Below are 8302 nucleotides of genomic sequence, written 5' to 3'. Positions count from 1 at the left end.
AACCATCGCCCGAGCACGACTCTGACCATCAGGGCAACGAAATAAGGTTCACTTTTCACCAAGACATGACGATCAACCATAAGCTAGGCGGGCATCGTCGCACAAACATGACTTCGATGAGCATGGCAACGCAATAAGGCTCACAACACTTGGTGAAATTTCACCAAGTCAAGGCGCGCAGCCTCTTGTAAGAAAACATGGAGATTTTTAGGGATGTTTTTTGAGGGGGAGGGACGAATCTGAGCGACATGGGGCTGAATCTCAGTGGATCGTGGCAGCTGTAGTGACCCGAACTTTTCCATGTTTATATATATTAATTGAGATTGATGTTTACATGATTAAATGTTTCCAACATGTTAAGTAATCAAACTTGTTAAGACTTGATTAATTGAAATATGTTTCATATAGACAATTGACCACCCAAGTTGATCGGTGATTCACGAACGTTAAAACTTGTAAAAACTATATGATGACATATATATGGATATATATATATAGTTAACATGATACTATGATAAGAAAACATATCATAAAGTATATTAACAATGAACTACATATGTAAAAACAAGACTACTAACTTAATGATTTTTAAACGAGACATATATGTAACGATTATCGTTGTAAAGACATTTAATGTATATATATCATATTAAGAGATATTCATACATGATAATATCATGATAATATAATAATTTAAAATCTCATTTGATATTATAAACATTGGGTTAACAACATTTAACAAGATCGTTAACCTAAAGGTTTCAAAACAACACTTACATGTAACGACTAACGATGACTTAACGACTCAGTTAAAATGTATATACATGTAGTGTTTTAATATGTATTTATACACTTTTGAAAGACTTCAATACACTTATCAAAATACTTCTACTTAACAAAAATGCTTACAATTACATCCTCGTTCAGTTTCATCAACAATTCTACTCGTATGCACCCGTATTCGTACTCGTACAATACACAACTTTTAGATGTATGTACTATTGGTATATACACTCCAATGATCAGCTCTTAGCAGCCCATGTGAGTCACCTAACACATGTGGGAACCATCATTTGGCAACTAGCATGAAATATCTCATAAAATTACAAAAATATGAGTAATCATTCATGACTTATTTACATGAAAACAAAATTACATATCCTTTATATCTAATCCATACACCAACGACCAAAAACACCTACAAACACTTTCATTCTTCAATTTTCTTCATCTAATTGATCTCTCTCAAGTTCTATCTTCAAGTTCTAAGTGTTCTTCATAAATTCCAAAAGTTCTAGTTTCATAAAATCAAGAATACTTTCAAGTTTGCTAGCTCACTTCCAATCTTGTAAGGTGATCATCCAACCTCAAGAAATCTTTGTTTCTTACAGTAGTTTATCATTCTAATACAAGGTAATAATCATATTCAAACTTTGGTTCAATTTCTATAACTATAACAATCTTATTTCAAGTGATGATCTTACTTGAACTTGTTTTCGTGTCATGATTTTGCTTCAAGAACTTTGAGCCATCCAAGGATCCATTGAAGCTAGATCCATTTTTCTCTTTTCCAGTAGGTTCATCCAAGGAACTTAAGGTAGTAATGATGTTCATAACATCATTTGATTCATACATATAAAGCTATCTTATTCGAAGGTTTAAACTTGTAATCACTAGAACATAGTTTAGTTAATTCTAAACTTGTTCGCAAACAAAAGTTAATCCTTCTAACTTGACTTTTAAAATCAACTAAACACATGTTCTATATCTATATGATATGCTAACTTAATGATTTAAAACCTGGAAACACGAAAAACACCGTAAAACCGGATTTACGCCGTCGTAGTAACACCGCGGGCTGTTTTGGGTTAGTTAATTAAAAACTATGATAAACTTTGATTTAAAAGTTGTTATTCTGAGAAAATGATTTTTATTATGAACATGAAACTATATCCAAAAATTATGGTTAAACTCAAAGTGGAAGTATGTTTTCTAAAATGGTCATCTAGACGTCGTTCTTTCGACTGAAATGACTACCTTTACAAAAACGACTTGTAACTTATTTTTCCGACTATAAACCTATACTTTTTCTGTTTAGATTCATAAAATAGAGTTCAATATGAAACCATAGCAATTTGATTCACTCAAAACGGATTTAAAATGAAGAAGTTATGGGTAAAACAAGATTGGATAATTTTTCTCATTTTAGCTACGTGAAAATTGGTAACAAATCTATTCCAACCATAACTTAATCAACTTGTATTGTATATTATGTAATCTTGAGATACCATAGACACGTATACAATGTTTCGACCTATCATGTCGACACATCTATATATATTTCGGAACAACCATAGACACTCTATATGTGAATGTTGGAGTTAGCTATACAGGGTTGAGGTTGATTCCAAAATATATATAGTTTGAGTTGTGATCAATACTGAGATACGTATACACTGGGTCGTGGATTGATTCAAGATAATATTTATCGATTTATTTCTGTACATCTAACTGTGGACAACTAGTTATAGGTTACTAACGAGGACAGCTGACTTAATAAACTTAAAACATCAAAATATATTAAAAGTGTTGTAAATATATTTTGAACATACTTTGATATATATGTATATATTGTTATAGGTTCGTGAATCAACCAGTGGCCAAGTCTTACTTCCCGACGAAGTAAAATTCTGTGAAAGTGAGTTATAGTCCCACTTTTAAAATCTAATATTTTTGGGATGAGAATACATGCAGGTTTTATAAATGATTTACAAAATAGACACAAGTACGTGAAACTACATTCTATGGTTGAATTATCGAAATCGAATATGCCCCTTTTTATTAAGTCTGGTAATCTAAGAATTAGGGAACAGACACCCTAATTGACGCGAATCCTAAAGATAGATCTATTGGGCCTAACAAACCCCATCCAAAGTACCGGATGCTTTAGTACTTCGAAATTTATATCATATCCGAAGGGTGTCCCGGAATGATGGGGATATTCTTATATATGCATCTTGTTATTGTCGGTTACCAGGTGTTCACCATATGAATGATTTTTATCTCTATGTATGGGATGTGTATTGAAATATGAAATCTTGTGGTCTATTGTTACGATTTGATATATATAGGTTAAACCTATAACTCACCAACATTTTTGTTGACGTTTTAAGCATGTTTATTCTCAGGTGATTATTAAGAGCTTCCGCTGTCGCATACTTAAATAAGGACAAGATTTGGAGTCCATGCTTGTATGATATTGTGTAAAAACTGCATTCAAGAAACTTATTTTGTTGTAACATATTTGTATTGTAAACCATTATGTAATGGTCGTGTGTAAACAGGATATTTTAGATTATCATTATTTGATAATCTACGTAAAGCTTTTTAAACCTTTATTGATGAAATAAAGGTTATGGTTTGTTTAAAAATGAATGCAGTCTTTGAAAAACGTCTCTTATAGAGGTCAAAACCTCGCAACGAAATCAATTAATATGGAACGTTTTTAATCAATAAGAACGGGACATTTCAGTTGGTATCCGAGCGTTGGTCTTAGAGAACCAGAAAATTTGCATTAGTGTGTCTTATCGAGTTTGTTAGGATGCATTAGTGAGTCTGGACTTCGACCGTGTTTTCTTTAAAAATGATTGCTTAACATTTTTGTTGGAAACTATATATTTTTAACATATGAATATTATGTGATATATTAATCTCTTAACGTGTTTGATATTATGTGATAGATGTCTACCTCTAGAACAAGTCCCATTGACTCACCTAATAATAATGAAGAGTCAAATGTAAATTGGAATGATTTGTGGACTGATTCACAAGTTCCCGAAGAGGAACCGGAAGAAGAGTCGGAACCGGAAGAAGAATCGGAACCGGAAGAAGAATCGGAACCGGATGAAGAAATAGAACCGGTGGGGGAAATAATAAAACAGTTAAGTAAAAGAAAATCCTCAACCAACCGACCAAAGTTAATTATGGTCAATGGTGTTTCCGCCAAGGAAGCAAAATATTGGGAGGATTACCAATTCTCCGATGAATCGGATTCCGACGAGAATTCCGATGATGTTATAGAAATTACCCCAACTGAATTTAAAAAGGCAAAAGAAAATAATAAGGGAAAGGGCATAAAAATAGAGAAATCTAATTCCAACCCCGATGAACTTTATATGTATCGTCAACCCCCGAAGTCCTTAAGTTGTAACAATGACCCGGGAACCTCTAAACCACCAGGTTTTTCTAAACCAATGTGGACAACGACGGCTCGTATTAGGGGAACATCATATATCCCTAGAAGCTTGGCAAAACGAACCAAAACCGAAGAAGAAGAAACGAGCGAGTCGGAATAAGATAGTTATATTCGTGTGGTGTAATATATGTAATATAGTGTTCTTATGCTTTATGATATATGTAAAAATTGCTTGTATTAATAAGTATTTTTTTTATGAATCTAACTCTTGTCTATTTTACAGTTTAAAAACACAAAATGGATAGACAACCCAATATTTTAAGAGACCTACCCGGAGACATGATTGATGAAATCTTGTCTAGAGTCGGCCAGAATTCTTCGGCACAACTATTTAAGGCGAGATCAGTTTGTAAGATATTCGAAGAACGTTCCAAGAATGTCTTGGTTTATAAGAGACTTTCGTTTGAAAGATGGGGGATATCACATTGGGAAACCCATAAGTTACGATGTGTTTACTTTGACGCATATATTGCGGGGAACCCAAATGCTATTTTACGCAACGGGTTAAGAAATTATTTTGACTCAATATATCCGAATATTGGACTTCGTGATTTAGAAAAAGCGGCTAACATGCAACATAAAGAAGCATGTTATGCTTACGGATTAGTAATGTTCGCTTCTCACCAAAGTGAGAACAAGAACATCGGGCTACAACTATTAAACAAAACGTTTCCACAAGTGACGGAGTCGGTAATTGGGGTAAGAAATGAGGTTTTTAGATTATTACGGGACTGTTGGACATTACGTAACCCTCGTCCCTTTGATGACGTTACAACACGCTGTCTTATCAACAGCCATAACAGTTATGTTGCACAAGACCAAGGATGGGAAGTAGTCCTAGTAAAACCAGAATGCATGACTTGTTTCTGGACGTATGAATTACGTGTCTTTATTGCCTTTGCTGAACGACTTGTGTACTAGCTAGAATTGTCTTCACAACTATCTTGTATCAAAGTTATTGTGTGCTATATTTCATGCTTTATGTAAAATAAGCGATATTGTAAGTTTGTAAAATATTGTATAAAAGTTTGAACGCGAAATATTATTAAAATCAGTTTTTCATATAGAATTGTAGTAGTTGAATTGTATATTAGCTACTAAGTATGAACTTAACGGGTAGGTACTACCCGAATTTAAACTTATAAAACGCTAATATGAAGAAAAAGCTTTTATAAATGAGTTCATATTATGCTACGAAATACTATTAACTACTCTTAATATTCTGTATGATTAACTTGTTCCATTTAACTATTTTGAAGGAAATGGCACCGACTACTCGACACACCGTGAATATGAATGAAGAGGAATTCCGTACTTTTCTAGCTTCAAACATAGCCGCAGTACAGGCTGCGCTACATACCAACAATAACCTTGGATCTAGCAGTACAGGAAATCGTGTAGGATGCACCTACAAAGAATTCACTGCCTGCAAACCTTTGGAATTTGATGGAACCGAAGGACCGATCGGATTGAAACGGTGGACCGAGAAGGTTGAATCGGTGTTTGCCATAAGTAAGTGTACTGAAGAGGACAAAGTGAAGTACGCTACGCATACCTTCACAGGTTCTGCGTTAACATGGTGGAATACCTATCTAGAGCAAGTGGGACAAGATGATGCGTACGCACTACCGTGGTCAGCATTCAAGCACTTGATGAACGAGAAGTACCGTCCCAGAACCGAGGTCAATAAGCTCAAGACAGAACTTAGAGGGTTACGAACCCAAGGATTTGATATTACCACGTACGAAAGACGATTCACAGAATTGTGCCTATTGTGTCCGGGAGCATTCGAAGATGAGGAAGAGAAGATCGACGCGTTTGTGAAAGGATTACCGGAAAGAATCCAAGAAGATATAAGTTCACACGAGCCCGCCTCCATACAACAGGCATGTAGAATGGCTCACAAACTCGTGAACCAAATTGAAGAAAGAATTAAAGAACAGACTGCTGAAGAGGCCAATGTGAAGCAAGTCAAAAGAAAGTGGGAGAAAAACGGTGATAAGAATCACCAATACAACAACAACAGCAATTACAACAATAATCGCAACAATTATCCCAACAATCGCAACATCAATCGCAACTACAACAAACGGCCCAACAACAACAACAACAACAACAACAACAGCAACTACAACAATCATCCCAACAACAATAATAACCGCAACAACAACAACAATCAGAAGCAGCTATGCCAAAGGTGTGAAAAGAATCACTCGGGGTTCTGCACCAAATTTTGCAACAAGTGTAAAAGAAATGGTCATAGCGCGGCGAAGTGTGAGGTCTACGGACCAGGGGTTAATAGAACGAAAGGAACAAATGGTGTCGGAACGAGTAATGGCGGAGCAAGTAGTGTCGGAGCAAGTTATGCCAATGTAGTTTGTTATAAATGTGGAAAACCAGGCCACATTATTAGAAATTGCCCGAACCAGGAGAACACGAATGGACAAGGCCGTGGAAGAGTTTTCAATATTAATGCGGCAGAGGCACAGGAAGACCCGGAGCTTGTTACGGGTACGTTTCTTATTGACAATAAATCTGCTTACGTTTTATTTGATTCGGGTGCGGATAGAAGCTATATGAGTAGAGATTTTTGTGCTAAATTAAGTTGTCCATTGACACCTTTGGATAGTAAATTTTTACTCGAATTAGCAAATGGTAAATTAATTTCAGCAGATAATATATGTCGGAATCGAGAAATTAAACTGGTTAGCGAAACATTTAAGATTGATTTGATACCAGTAGAGTTAGGGAGTTTTGATGTGATAATCGGTATGGACTGGTTGAAAGAAGTGAAAGCGGAGATCGTTTGTTACAAAAATGCAATTCGCATTATACGAGAAAAAGGAAAACCCTTAATGGTGTACGGAGAAAAGGGCAACACGAAGCTACATCTTATTAGTAATTTGAAGGCACAAAAACTAATAAGAAAAGGTTGCAATGCTATTCTAGCACACGTCGAGAAAGTACAAACTGAAGAAAAGAGCATCAATGATGTTCCCGTCGCAAAAGAATTTCCTGATGTATTTCCGAAAGAATTACCGGGATTACCCCCACATCGATCCGTTGAATTTCAAATAGATCTTGTACCAGGAGCTGCACCAATAGCTCGTGCTCCTTACAGACTCGCACCCAGCGAGATGAAAGAACTACAAAGCCAATTACAAGAACTTTTAGAGCGTGGTTTCATTCGACCAAGCACATCACCGTGGGGAGCTCCTGTTTTGTTTGTCAAGAAGAAAGATGGTACATTCAGGTTGTGTATCGACTACCGAGAGTTGAACAAACTTACCATCAAGAACCGCTACCCACTACCGAGAATCGATGACTTATTTGATCAACTACAAGGCTCGTCTGTTTATTCAAAGATTGACTTACGTTCCGGGTATCATCAAATGCGGGTGAAAGAAGATGATATTCCAAAGACTGCTTTCAGAACACGTTACGGTCATTACGAGTTTATGGTCATGCCGTTTGGTTTAACTAATGCACCAGCTGTGTTCATGGACCTTATGAACCGAGTGTGTGGACCATACCTTGACAAGTTTGTCATTGTTTTCATTGATGACATACTTATTTACTCAAAGAATGACCAAGAACACGGTGAACATTTGAGAAAGGTGTTAGAAGTATTGAGGAAGGAAGAATTGTACACTAAGTTTTCAAAGTGTGCATTTTGGTTGGAAGAAGTTCAATTCCTCGGTCACATAGTGAACAAAGAAGGTATTAAGGTGGATCCGGCAAAGATAGAAACTGTTGAAAAGTGGGAAACCCCGAAAACTCCGAAACACATACGCCAGTTTTTAGGACTAGCTGGTTACTACAGAAGGTTCATCCAAGACTTTTCCAGAATAGCAAAACCCTTGACTGCATTAACGCATAAAGGGAAGAAATTTGAATGGAATGATGAACAAGAGAAAGCGTTTCAGTTATTGAAGAAAAAGCTAACTACGGCACCTATATTGTCATTGCCTGAAGGGAATTATGATTTTGTGATTTATTGTGATGCATCAAAGCAAGGTCTCGGTTGTGTATTAATGCAACGAACGA

The sequence above is a fragment of the Rutidosis leptorrhynchoides genome, chromosome 11 (genome assembly GCF_046630445.1).
Source record: "Rutidosis leptorrhynchoides isolate AG116_Rl617_1_P2 chromosome 11, CSIRO_AGI_Rlap_v1, whole genome shotgun sequence".
In the NCBI taxonomy this organism is placed as follows: Eukaryota; Viridiplantae; Streptophyta; class Magnoliopsida; order Asterales; family Asteraceae; genus Rutidosis; species Rutidosis leptorrhynchoides.
The sequence above is the reverse complement of the archived record's forward strand: the minus strand, read 5'-3'. Positions refer to the sequence as shown.